Below are 14,793 nucleotides of genomic sequence, written 5' to 3' on the forward strand. Positions count from 1 at the left end.
CACTCAATCCCACTGTCCATGTCAGCGACAAAGATGTTAAACAAGACCGGTCCCAACACCGATCCCTGTGGGACACCACTTGTTACTGGTCTCCAGCCGGACCTTGAGCCATTGACCGCAACTCTTTGCGTGAGACCATCCAGCCAGTTCTTTATCCACCAAGTGGTCCATCTATCAAATTGACGTCTCTCCAATTTAGGCACAAGGATGTTGTGCAGGACAGTGTTGAATGCTTTGCACAAGTCCAGGTAGATGACATCAACTGCTCTAACCCTGTCCATCAGTTCTGGAGCCCCATCATAGAAGGCCACCAAATTGGTCAGGCAGGATTTCCCCTTACTGAAGCCATGCTGGCTGTCACCAAGCACCTTGTTGTTTTTCATGTACCTTAACATGCCTTCAAGGAGTATCTGCTCTAAGATTTTGCCTGGCACAGAGGTGAGACTGACTGGTCCGTAGTTCCCTGGTCATCACATTTTCCCCTTCTTGAAAATGGGGGTTATATTTCCCTTTTTCCAGTCATCGGGAACTTCACCTGACTGCCATGATTTTTCAAATATGATGGACAGTGGCTTAGCAACTTCATTTGCCAGCTCCTTCAGGACCCGCGGATGGATTTCATCAGGTCCCATGGACTTGTGCACATTCAGGTTCTTAAGATGGTCTCAAACCAGATTGTCTCCTACAGTGGGTCCAAGGTCTTCGTTCTCACAGTCCCTGCGTCTGCCTTCCAAGACTTGGGTGGTGTGGTCAGAACATTTGCCAGTGAAGACTGAGGCAAAGAAGTCATTAAGAGCCTCAGCCTTCTTCAGGGTAGCCAGTTCTCCTGATAGCTTCCAGAGAGGGCCCACATTGTCTCTAGTCTGTATTTTATTTGTAACACAACTATAGAATCCCTTGACATTTATAAATGTATTGGTTCGTGTTTCACTTCACATTGTTGTCACTTAGCTGCTGAAATTTCAGTGGAATTTCCTATTAATTGTCTCCTCTTTCATAGGCTTTCTGGGACTTTTCTTCGTGACTGTGTGAAAGGAAAACCTTCCTGTCTTCTGGCCAGTCAGTATTTTGTTTGGTCTGCATTTCAGAGCTGTCTGTGTGAAGTCCAGAATGTCTGAGAACATGAATGCTGTTGCACCATGCAAGATATGTCATAAAACCTCCCCTCTCTTGTCACTACTCCCCCTTAGCTAATCTCCAAGAGATTCAAAGATGTCTGTTGTTAAACATTTGTTGCCAAATGTTTAAATTGCAGGAAGATTTGAATCTTTGGATCAACAGAAGTGAGATATTTTCACTTCTGTGTGATCGACGTGAACGCAGTTCTCTGTATTTTCTGCCTTGTACTTTCACAAAAAAGACTTGTAAGCCATCTCAGTATGAGATGCATTAGCTTTCTAATTAAACTGGTATGAGGTGGCTCTGGTTAGCTGAGGCAATATATCAGTATGGAAAGCTAAGTGCCACTTAATAAATTTCCAAGCAATATTGCCAAATCCACTGGAATGACTGACATCAACCACAGTGATTTAAGGATTTCACTGTACTTACTCCATTCTTTCCAATGCCATCTCCATATAAAGAAACACAAGCCAACATACATGCTTTCACTTTGTCTTCCAGGTCATTCATAAGCACACAGAAAAGTTGCTTATGTGTTTACGGCTTCTTTACTGACTTTTTCCTTTGCTTGCGTTTGTTTTCTCAGTCATTTCTAGAGTGATGAGGATGTGTCCCCAGATGCTTTGTTTTCACCATACTGACCTGCTGAGGTTAATTCTAAAAAAGAACACAGACTTTCATACACATCAAGGTTAATGTTCCCCAGTATAGATACTTATATTTGAGCTAGATTTGGGGATTCCTCCTATAATCAGAGTGGAGAAAAGTGGGCTTTCGTTGAGTACAATTAATCTCATTTTGACAGAGATATCTACTACATCAGGGAAATCCACTGCAGAATTATTTGTACTTCTCTATTTGCCTTGGTCTGCATGAGACTATCTCACAACTGCAGTTTAGATGTCTAACATTACATGATGGGTGGATCCCATAACTCACATTCAGGAACAAAGTGTAGAAATGTGAATGAAAAGCTATGCAAAGAATTGTAATGTTTTAGGTATTTTGGAACATCACAGGAGAGGAAGGCCATCTCAAAATGTAGGGCTTAAGTCAAGTTACAGCTTTCTTAATACAGTTTTTGAGAAGAAAAAAAAAAGTTGCTTTAAGTACCTCTGAATGTAGGCTAAAACTTTTTTTTAGTGAGATAAGGGAGCTCTAAATTTAAATACCTTTAGATAAAGAAATGAACTCCTTAACTTGTAGTTCTGATCTCTTTCCTTTTAATTACAGAAAATTAATGTAAGTGGAGTTGTAAAGTGCTTCATTCTGACATCCCTGACATGCTTATTCTGTTAGACCTTTGCACGATACTTTTCAGCTTCCTGATGTATATCGAAACAATCTCAAATCCACTAACCGCATATGCGCTGTTGAACCTGCATTGTTATTAAAATCCTCCTCACCCATACCCTGATTGCTAGGAGACTGAGAGAGCTTAGAACACAATTAGACTGAAATTTACTTTGACAGATGCCTGAAGAGACTTTGTCATAATAGAGTATACCTCTTCTTAAACAAATATTTTTAAAAGCAATGTGCATATAAAAAAAAAAAAAAAAAAAAGAAAATCCTACTAAAATAATTTTCAGGTAGTTTTCAGGCTTTTACACAGTTTTATCCCAGCTCTGATCGTATCTAACTGTTCTCATGACCTTAAAGAGTTAGTGCACTTTCTTTAAAGGAAAATCAGCTTTAGATGTGTTATTTTTTTTGCTCTTGTTTTTTAAACTTGAGAGTTGAATATGATTAGGCTCAGTTCTGGCTTGTACTGTATGCCTCAATAATATTCTTTTTCACAGCATATTGCTTAACATACTCACTGGGTAGTCCTGGATATCAAATTCCTGTCTCTAAGATAATTGGGTAATTATCATATGGATAATTCTGCACTATTTTTGTTTGTTTGTTTAAAACAACTGTGTTTGTATCAATCCTTGAGTTTTTAGAAGACTTTTGAAAAAATTAACATACTAATGAGTAATGTCACTGAAATTCAAGTTTGGATCTTGTGCAAAGAATTGTGAAGGGGTATGCAAACTTCTGGAAAACAATCAGAAAATGTTTTTTGTATACAAAAGTTTTTTCTACTTTGTAATAGATTAATTTGGCACTGTGGTTCCTTTAAAAGAGCTAATATCTTGGCATCTGAAAAAAACTGGATTAATTGTGTGATTAAGTTCTGTTACTGCAAAGATACCTGATAAAACAAGTTAGTGACCCAACAAAGCCTTGTGTGCTTGAGAGTTTGAATGATTTTCCAGCTACAGTAACTTTCTGATAAATTATATTATCTCTACCCATAAGGCTTGTCTTGATGTAGTCCTTAGTCTGTTCTGAAGTCAATGCCATCACTGAATCTACATTAGATCAGAAGGAGATTTTTGAAAAGTCAAATTAGTTCTGAAGGAAAGTAAGTGCCCACTTTGCACATGAAATTCATTATCTAGCCCCAAGAAAAACTAAGGAAAGCCAGCAGCTATGCAAGTCTCATCATATTTCTCTCCTGATACACCTTTAGTCTTATAACCAGTGAAATGAATTGGAGCTTATTTTTCCATATCCGTTTATCAACATAAAATTCAGCATTATTATGTTTGGCCAATAATATCAAAGGTAGGATGATTCCCTTGTGACATTGACTCTTTTCATATAGGAATCAACTAAGACTACAAAATCCATATTCCATAGACCACTGACTGATTATTCCTTAGACTCTGACAGAAGACCTGAAAATAAAAGAACTCCTATGGTGAAGGAAAAAACAGCCATGGGAACACAGCCAAGCTGCATCTCTGTGAATAATTCTCTTCTTAGGTCTCTACTAGTAAAAATGAAGGCAGAATTTATATATGCTTCTTCTGAAATCATACATTGCTGCCAAAGTACTGTTGTGTTTGTTTTTTTTTTTTTTTCCATCAAATGATACAACCAGTGAAAAGAAAAAAAAGAAAAGAAAATATGAACAGGAAGACAGCTTAGAAATTCAAAAAACCTGTAGCATGTAAGGATATTGAGCACGTGTCTGTCTGCCCTTGAGGATGTATTTAATGTACACTATTCTTTATATGTCATACAAATTTAAACTGCTAAAACTCTTGCTGAGTCTCAAAAACCTCTGCATATAAAAACATAAAATTAAGCCCTACAAATGAACTGTCTTTGTCAATATGTACCTCACATACAGTACTAAAAAAAAGTGGGTTATGAACCAGTAGTACAGTACATCTGTGTAAACCAGTGACTCTCAGCCTGAGAACTCAACTGTTCTTTCTTATTATCCATTAATCTAAGGAAAGAGATTACCTCTCTTTGTGAAATAACATTAAATTTCTGGCAGCTGACACTTTTCAAGCTTGGTGTCTACTGCTATGTTATAAACATGCCCACATCCAAGTACGATATGCATTAAAGCGACTCCATGTCAGGTAGCATGGTAGATTGTTTTTATCAGGAAAGAAATATGCAGTGTGACACCACTTTAACTGCTTCTTTATGGCTTTTATTCTAGAACAAAATCAGACATGGCATTCTTCAGTTTACAAAAAGACAGTTAAGGTCACAAAGAATTCCTTATTTTCTTGTGTGCTGAAAAAGAGCAGTTGATTAGATAGCTGAGTAACACTTTGTTCTTTATATCTAAAAGGCTACTGCTGTGCCTGGTCTACTGGACTACGTGTAGTGCTGCTGTCACAGGTAAAGAATTCCTGCAATAGCAAGGCTTTCCCCCTTTCTCTTTTCTACAAGACTGGGAAGGACAATGCTTGCAGCATTTGCCCTCATTACTGAAGAATATTTTTCTATGTAACAACCCACGACAGTGGGGGACACATGGCTTAGATGGTTGGTAAAAGCACCCAAGCATAAGTTACGATTGTAAAAATAATTCTGACTGCATGAAAAGTTGTACATAGTGATCACTATTGTTCACTGACAACAAAAATATTGTCCGTGACAAATATAAAATATTTATAATACAGGAGAGGAATGCACATTATTAAACAAGATTCTTTAGGCAGCCCCCATTAAACAATAAACTTCATTCTCTATTTGTCAGTATTTTTTGTAATCATGTATATCGTGGTGCAAGCTGAGAATATTTGTTCATTTTTGAATGCAATATACATGGCAACGAAGAGTCACTCCTAGAACATTTTGTTTTGTTGTTTTGTGGGGTTTTTTAAGACTCACGGTTTAAAGAGAAATGACTGATAAATTCTAAAATTTCTTTTGGGAAAAATGGTCTATTTTAAATTTCTTTTTTTTGAAAAATTAAACATCAAAATGGTGGTAATAGCCTTCTAGTAAAGTGTACATTTGTGGACCAACTTTATTTTAATTGTATTTTATTTCAATAGCACACTTCAAAACATGAAAATTATCTCCTCATAATTGAATACTAGATTGAAAGTGTATTCAAAATACAAAGGATTTTGAACACTTAATCTCCTTCTGTTGAATAATCTCATTCCAAATAATGTCTTCAAGTATATAACACTGTCTTGGTTTAAACCCAACCACAAACCTCGTCCACTCACTCCCCCCCTTCTTGCCCTCCCCCTGCTCCTGGAGGGGCGGAGAGGAGAATCAAAAAAAAGAATGCAACTCCCATGGGTTGAGATAAGAACAGCCCAGTAACTAAGGTATAACACAAATCACTACTGCTACCACCAATAATAATAGTGCTAAAGGAAATAACAAGAGGAAAGAAGAATACAACACCTCAATACCAGCCGTCCAATAACTCACCCCACTCCCCCCAGCCGAGCACCGACCAATACCTCGTCCAACCCTGCAGTCCCACCAGCCCTTCCGGGGTAACTCCAAGTTACATCCTGGGCATGACGTGCTATGGTATGGAATACCTCTTTGGCTAGTTTGGGTCAGGTGTCCTGTCTCTGCTTCCTCCCAGCCTCCCCTCCTCCCTGGCAGAGCATGAGGCTCAGAAAATCCTTGGCCAGACCAAACATTCGAGCAGCAACTGAAAACATCGGTGTTATCACCACTGTTCCCAGGCCAAAAAGATCAAAACATAGCTCTGTACTAGCTCCTAAGAAGGAGAAAAATGACTGCTGCTGCTCAACCCAGGACATACACAAATTTGTCTCTCCAGATATGTCTCTTCTTTTACACTATGCCCTGCCTTCCAAATATTTCTGCTTGATGTTAAACTACTTGCTTAAATTCTCCAAGGCAAAGACCAAACACTTCCATTACTTTCACCTCTTCCTTGTCTTCATTACTGCTCTCACCAGTTTCCTCCCTATCATCTTTCTTTGACAGCTCTTGGTGTCTTTTTGCCCTGCTGAGATACTTTTTTCATTTTCTTCCATTTCTGTTTGTCCCATAATTTCTGCTTGTTGTGACAGACTCCATTGATAACATCTCTATACCAAGTTTTTTTGTTTTGCATTTATTTCATGTTATTTCCCACTGAAATTAGTGAAGAAGAACTTTTCCCCCAGATTCACTGAGATCAGTATACCTGTGGTTAAGGTTTCAGCCTTAACTCTGTACATAAAATTTATCTGTCTTTTCTAATTACCATTTGAATCAAGGTTATCTAAAAAGAGGCAGCCACCTAAAATTGTGTGTAAATCTGAGCTTAAACAGTAAAGCAGACTTTAAGAGTGGATAACTTATTTTTGCCATAGTGTCTCCAAATCAGTCAGTTAACTTTTCTTCATGGTTTCTTTTCTCTTTCCCTTACCTCCAGTTCTCCTGATTTTTTGTTATGAAGTAGATTGGTATGTTGTAGCTTATTGAGTGTATAAACTCTTTTGTCCAGGCACGGTGCTTCTTAATCCATAATAAATTGCTGGCAAATTTAATGCAAAGTAACAGTACAAAGACATTTTAACAAGGCATGTAGCCCTCTGAAGTCCCATCTTGCATGAGGTCTCAAAACAGCACCAAAACAGTAATCACTGAATTTAGTGCAATAAGTAAATATATATATATTGACAGTAGTGCTATAAATTTTTTAAATGAAAATGTTTATGATCCAGGATGCTAGGACAGAAATAATACCATATGGTTTATGAGAAGATATTGGTAAATGCAAATTCTTGAAAACTGTAGGGTGGTTTGGCTTCTACCTTATAAACACTACATTGGTCTATAAAACCACAGCATTCAAAATTTCATAGAAATATATTTTGCCTTGCCTTTATTTGTTCTCCAGATGTTAAGCGCTTGGGGTGCACATGAGACAAATTTTCCAGTATAGGTCCTAAACAATGAAGGGGGAAAATCCACTGATGTCTCTTGAATAAAGGTGATGCTGGTTTCCAGAACTTGCATAGGATTTGTAGATTGGGAGAAAAGTGTTTCTTCCCCTGTCTTCTCCCAGTGCAGTTCTTCTGTCTGAGTTCCAATAAGAGGGAATCTTAATTAACATTTTTTACTGAGGTCACTTCTGTACTTCTAAAGCTGTTGGATTTCCTAACTACATCAGTACAATAAAGTCCAGACTAGTTATTGGAGGAGGGAGGAGAGGGGAAGTGTGGAATGAAACTGCTAAATAATTCTCAGATTTCTCTGGGAAATATTTTTCCTTTCTGTCAGTAGGAAAAAAAAAAAAAAAAAAAGACTTTCCATATAAAAGTGCCAGTCTGAGTTACATCTGGATTACATCATACAGTCTGCGTCCTGTGGACTTGGTGAACCTGAAAGATTCTTACCTTTGCTTTATGAAACATTTCCAAACATCTTTCACTCCCTCAAAGGCTCCTAGTAAGGAGATCAATGGCAGGTTTGCGAGCTGCTTTAAATGCTCACCCTTTGAGGCCTTAGCAAAAGACATGTTTTGCCAAATATCCCATATGGTATGGAAAAGGAAGACAACACAATCTTTCAGATAAGACATAAAGCCTCACTTCTGGACACCAGAGTGAGTCTGCTTCCTTTTCACAGCCCTCCATGAGGTCATTCCTTCAATAACAATAACAGCATCAGTTAGATTTATGGAAATTATTATTTTTTCAGAAAATAGTTCCACTAGGTTCTGTGCATTGTTACCTAGAACACTGAAAGTCAACCTTAATGCAGTTCAGCTCAGTATCAAGATGTGTTCAGGAAGAGACCCTTCTAGTTTTCATTACTCTTTTTGTGAAGAAATGTCAATCATAGAATCATAAAATAGTTAGGGTTGGAAAAGACCTTAAGATCATCTAGTTCCAACCCCCTTGCCATGGGAAGGGATGTCTCACCCTAGACCATGTAATTTGAAACTAATCCATGACTGAATGCAATCCACTTTAACAAGTGCAATCAAACAAAATAAAAGGTCTGTCTCTTCCTCAAGCTGTCAGTTAAACCTGGAGTTCCTTCTGAATTATGCTACCACACAGGCACAGGAAACTATCCTACAATACCCTCAAAAAGGTAATATTTACCTTGATACAGATTTAAAGAATGGTTTGTTCCTCCCTGGATGGATTAGGTATTCAGATATGTTTTGGCCAGTAGAAAAAAAGATGTACAAATAGCAATGCCATCAAGAAAATCGGTTCTGATAACGGCCTGTTTAAAATATTTACCTTGGACTCTGTAAAAGTCAGGAATGTTTTAATCCAATATAAACACTGAGTTAATACTAATACTTTTGTCCAATTTAAATGCTGAACTGACAGAAAGATTAGGGAGAAAAAAAGGTGAAATAGTAGTTCAATATCTCTTTTATGTGACTTTTTTTCATTTCTTCGATCTTGGAGCTTTTCCAAATTACACCAAAGTGTAATTTTTACTTTTTTTTTTGAGTTTGTTGAATGACAGCATTCAGCTTCTGTGCACCTTCTCTAAGTCAGGGGAACAAGCTGTGGAAGGTTCTGCTTAAGAAAGTGCTGTCTCAGTGTGGTCTTGCTTTTAAAATGCTTGAAAGTCTTCTGCTTTCAGTCACTTTACTTTGCAAGCTGTCTGACTTTGTCAGAGAAATTCCCTGAGTGGCATCACACAGATCAAGCTCAGGCTGGGAACTGAGCAGACTCATAAACTGTATAGCTGTGTCAGGTGGGTGCCTCCAGGACTCCTCTGGGATCCAGCACCTGTACTGGCAAGGTTCACTGTTGAGCTATGGAAGGTGATCTGACCTGGACTGGCACTTTCCAGCAGTTTCTTTACTGCTACAAGCTGGATGATATGGGCATGCCACATAGTACTTGTATCTAAAAAAATTCAGGATTTATTTTGTGCAGAAAAGGTGCAACCCACATTCACTGTGCCAAAAAACACCCAACAGCACAGAGAGAAAAAAGGAACACATGAAATATAAGCAGCAGGTGCTCAGCAGGAAAGTTCTGAAACCGGCTAGCACACTTCACTTGTGGCAGTAATGAAGACGCAACCTTCCTCCTAATCTTATTCTTCCAAAAGAAACATTTCTGGTTTTATTGACATTGAGTACTGTCACCCCTCTTGACCCACAGACACTCTTCTATCTCCATTTCTTTCAGTTGGTAAGAACACAGGAATAAATGTTTAAGAGATGCGCCACATCAACAACCCAGATAACAGCCTTAAAATGAAAAAAATAAGTGAAAACATAAAAGATTTAACCTTCCAGGCCCAAGTAAAATTTACCCCTCTTTTTTCCTTCAGCCGACTTTGAGCATAGCTCTGAAACTTACTGTGTCTTACTGTTATGTCTGAATTGTGTTGGAGTAGGTGCTATTCACATATTGGTCTAGGCAATGTTTGCCTCTAGACAAGTAGTTTTTTCTCACAAGCCATTTTAGTCCATCTTTAACAATACTCGCATCAATGAACAGAGTCCCTGATTTTTCTCTTGAAACAAGATGGATTTCATTGTAGAAATTAGACCGTAGACATTAATTTCACTTCAGATATCTACAATGAAATGTTTATAGATTTACATCCATTATGTTAATGTTTTCTGCAAAGAAACTAATTTTTCACATTACAAATTTTGAAGAAATCTGGCAGCAGTTGCAAGTCTGGACAAAATTTTCTGCTTTATGGACAAAATTATTACACTTCTAATGAATTTAAGTAATTCAATTCACATGTTTTCAGTCTTTCCAAGTTCACTGAAATTCCTTTTACTGAGGCCTTGTTTTAATCATACCAGGTAAATAATATACATTAAGTTTTTAATGTAGTTTTGATACAAGCAGATGACAATGACTAAAACAGCTTGCCGTGACTTCTGAAAAACTTTATTCATTCTCCTACACCATGATAAAGCTTCTGAAATCACATTGACATTGAGCAATCAGTGTTATCTTGTGGGACAACAAGGATACGATGATATCCAAAAGAATCTGTGAGGTTTATTTTATTTCTAAATTCCAAACTTAGAAGTAGCAAAAGATACTGCACGAATGACAGGAATGAGACTGCCTGGCTCTTCTGGAAGAAAGATATCTCTGGAAATAGAAAATACTATTCACCATCTAACATGATTTTTCACATGTACTGTGGGCACATGCAGTTTTTTAACTTGCTGTTCGGAAGGCCAAGTTCAGTTCTGCAGTATAGTTTTAAAACAAATGACGGTAGGATCCTTGTGGTAGGTGGTAATGGTCTTAATACTATTTAATCAGTTGTTCCCATCTTAACATAGGAAACCAGGGAAAGAAAAATTCATTTAGACTGATCCATTACAGTTGTAGCCTTCTTGGCAAGTCTGCCAACTAGAGTGTCACATCCAATCTACCATGACAAGTCTTAATGAACAATTTTCTAGTTCTGCTGGGAACTGAACTGAGATTACTGGTAAAACTCTGGCATGCCTGACCTCAGTAAGAAAAAGCTTGTATGCCAGAATTTTATCCCTTCTGATCTAATTTGCATCTATCAGTCCAGTTATCCTGGAGCAAGAGTAAGCAGTTTACTGGCAGCTAATGGTCTACAATAGAGATTTTCTGCTAGAGAGGAATAGTTGATTATTTAAAGGCCAACTGAAGGTGACAGTTTAGATATTTTTTAGAAGTACACAGATCTTAGCTGGTATAAATCAGTCGTACTGAACTTAAATGAACTTTGCCTTACATTTTTGCTGCTGCTCTGTCCTAACATTTTTAAGGCATTTGAGCAATAACTATCCAGATATCTTAACAGCAAAACTAATTTCTCTAGGGGGGTTCAAGATTTGTGTGGAGAGGGGAAGAGAGGAAGACAGGCAGACAACTGTTGGTGGACTGACAATACAAGGACTGGAAAAACTTTTTCCAGGAATCAGGGATTAATGAACACTCTTTTTATAATTGCTAGGTCAGGTATACATAGACTCTGGGTTTGTGCATAGGCCTGAATTGTCCATTGGGACATTCTGAAAATCTGTTTCCCATTACAAGACAAAAACATAGAATCATAGACTTTGACATGACCTAATCCTCATATTCAAGTCTTTCATACTTTAGTATCAGGAGAGCTTGGCACTGCCCTTGTTTGTACCTCCTTTTGACAAAAGCAGGGTTTCTGTCTGTACAGAAGAGCACTTCAGTGAAAACCCAAACTGTGATAGAGAAAGATAGGTCTCTGGGAAGTCCTGCCTGCATGAATACAGATAGATAGATGTGAGCTTGCCTTGAGAGCAGGCTCTACCAGCACCATACTTATTGTAGAATCATAGCATATTTTGGGTTCGAAGGGACCTTCAAAGGTCATCTGGTCCAATCTCCCTGCAATGAGCAGGGACATCTTCAACTAGATCAGGTTGTCCAGAATCAAGTCCAGCCTGGCCTTGAATGTCTCCAGGGATGGCGCGTACACCACTTCCCTGGGCAACCTATGGCAGTGTTTCACCGTCCTCACTGTAAAAATTCTTTCCTTCATACCTATGAGCACCACCATAATGGAAGGGAAAGGACTCCTGCAAATACTGATTTTTTTGATGTGCCATTGAAATTTCAGAAAGCTGAGTTGAGCAAAATGTAAATAACTTTTCTTGTAAGCCTGAGGGAAGAGAGAGGAACATGGCCTGCAAGTCAAAGAATACATCATAGAGAATGAGATCGTACAGCGAAAATAAAAAAAAGAAAAAAAAAAGATAAAGAGGTTTTAGTGTTCTTAAAGGGAATAGGATGAACTTAATCCAGACAAGGAAAATAAAAGAGAGCATAATTTAAAAAAGATGGAATTGAAAACAAGAGGAGATTGCATGCAAAGATTTTAAAGTAAATAGCGTGGAACATGTGGGATAAATTACCAAAAGCATAAATATATTCAACAGACAACTTGGTTAAGTGTTTCAAAATCATTATGTAGAAAGATATGAAGAAATGGAGACTGAAAAAGCAATGTGATCTCCAGTTACTGTTCCAACTCCTTTTTCAATATTTACCTGTTTTGAAGCTCATTTTGTATCCAATGTCTAGTGTTAAAACATCGTATTTAAAATTAAGCTAGTGCAGACCTGTGCAACTGAATCTATCTTCTTGGACCATTATTTCTAGGCAAAATGTGAGATTAATAAACCCCTACTTTTAGCTGAAACATTTTTTGTTGCTGCTGCAATAAACAAAATCAAAAGATAAATCTTGTGCTATTGCTGTTCTTCCTTCCCCATTTAAAGTGGTTTTAATGCCTTAGAGCAGGTGCTGCTGGGAGCTGATGTGTGTTTGTGTCAGTCCCCATGATGAATTCTAAACAAATACTTGGGCTGTGCTGGGTCCATGCCCACACTCATGCTTGGATGGGCGTCTAGATTTGTGCTGCCAACCAAAAAGGAACATGCTGTTTTAGTTACTAGTACTTTAAAACAAGCTATACACATTGGCTGAAAAGTGGGAGGGGTTCAGATCTGGGGAGATACACATTTTCAAGTAACACTGGCTGGCACTGTATGAATACATGCTATAGTGGACATGGTCAGAAAACACTTTCTTCCATTACAAATCATGACTATACTTTTTTGAGGACAAGACCTTTCTGTGCTACATTTCCTTCCAGAACTATTTAAGCAGGTGAGAGGACTGCCATACTATGCTGAAGAATATAGTGCACTGGTTTCCGTGTTGTGTGGAGTTAATGAGTCTCCCCCTTCCTTCATGGCTTTCCCTAGGGGTAACTTTAAGGCAGGATTCATCTTCTGGGTCTGTGTTTGTGTAGCATCCAGCACAATGGCCCACGTTAATGACTGCAGGATACAGCAGTCGTGCAAATAACATCCAGTGTGGGGAACCCTTAGTAAGCTTTATAGGCTACAGACCCATAAATGACCTTTTACCTTGGCTATTAGGCAGTATATCCAGTAACTAGTGCTGCCTTTCATGGACTTACAGACCCTTCCCCCTATGAATAATAAATCCTAGTATCACCCTAGGCTGTAATCTGGACCCAGTGCTGCTCAGCTGCCCAGCAGAGTGCTTTTTGGATTTCAGTCTTGAGGAAAAATATCTGCTCAGTTTCTCCTGAGACAGAAACAAAGCCCTCTGATACCTATTACACAACCTTAACTAGAAAACAAAGCTGTCATGCTTTCTGCCTCCCAGTGCGAGTTCTGGAGCAGCAGGTACACTTGGGTGAGTGCTGGGGGGAGTTGAAGGGTGAGAGTTTCTACTGTCTCTCTGAGAAAGCACAGCTGAGAGAGCTGAGTCCATCTCAGCTGGGGCTTGGCACAAAGTGAGGAATAGAGGGCACACATTGGGATGGAGTGAGAGACTGAAGGGAAAACAAATATGACGGTAGCAGAATACAGACAATGAACTGGGGTTTGTAGGGAGGCAAGGGAGAAAATTGTGAACACTTGTTTAATAGAGGTATGCAATCTCAAGGAAAGAGATTGAAGTTGGAAAGTTTTTCTCACTTAAAAGAAACTATGCTTAAGAAGGCAGGCAGACCTCTGATGAGGTAGTGAAACACTGGTTAAAATTACAGATGACATAGTTTATCTTTGCTTGTACTTCATAGCCTATTTTGAGGTGGTTGGCTCATGGGTAGGTTGGCATAATGCTAGCCAAAGAAAATGTAGCTCCAGTATCACTGGTTAAATACGGCTTATATTTTGTCAGCAATTCTCAGGGAGAAGAAAATAACTGTCCATGCATATTTTGACAAAACCAGAGCTGGAAGTAAGAGTTCCAACATGTGGGGTTTTTCTCTGGAACTGAGTGTAGATTCTCCCAATACTTGCAGCCTGAGGAGAAAAATATCAAGACTGGGATTGCAATATCTCTCAATTCAACTTTTGTTAGCTGCAAGGACATTTCAACCCTGAATGTTTGACTGAAAAGTGTACACATTTTTGGTGGGAATTTTTAATCTACACACAGGCACACACACACTATAAAGAGAGGTAGCAGCTCTATTCACTTTCAGTTGTTGGATGAACTAGACAACGGATGTGTGAAGTTCGAAAGTTTCCTTTGCCAGAAATGCAGATGACAAACCTATTTGTAATGTATCTGATAAAAGTAGTATTTTGATTAGTTGAAATTGTTTTAAGAAATTATAAAACTACTTTATAAAGTTATGTATCAGGTTATCACCAAGTTGTAAATAACTCAGAAGTAAACCCAGCGATTTTGAATTAATGGTAATATTTAAAACTACTTAATTTTTAAAACCTGAACATCAATGAAGTAATATGAAGCCACTCTAGGAGCACACAGGACTATAATATTTATATTTTGCACTGCACTGGTGAGTTAAGGAATGATTTTGAAATGGAAATATAAGGTCATTTTAGGAAACATATAATGCAGGTAC

Source organism: Lathamus discolor, chromosome 5, assembly GCF_037157495.1.
Source record: "Lathamus discolor isolate bLatDis1 chromosome 5, bLatDis1.hap1, whole genome shotgun sequence".
NCBI classification, from domain to species: domain Eukaryota; kingdom Metazoa; phylum Chordata; class Aves; order Psittaciformes; family Psittacidae; genus Lathamus; species Lathamus discolor.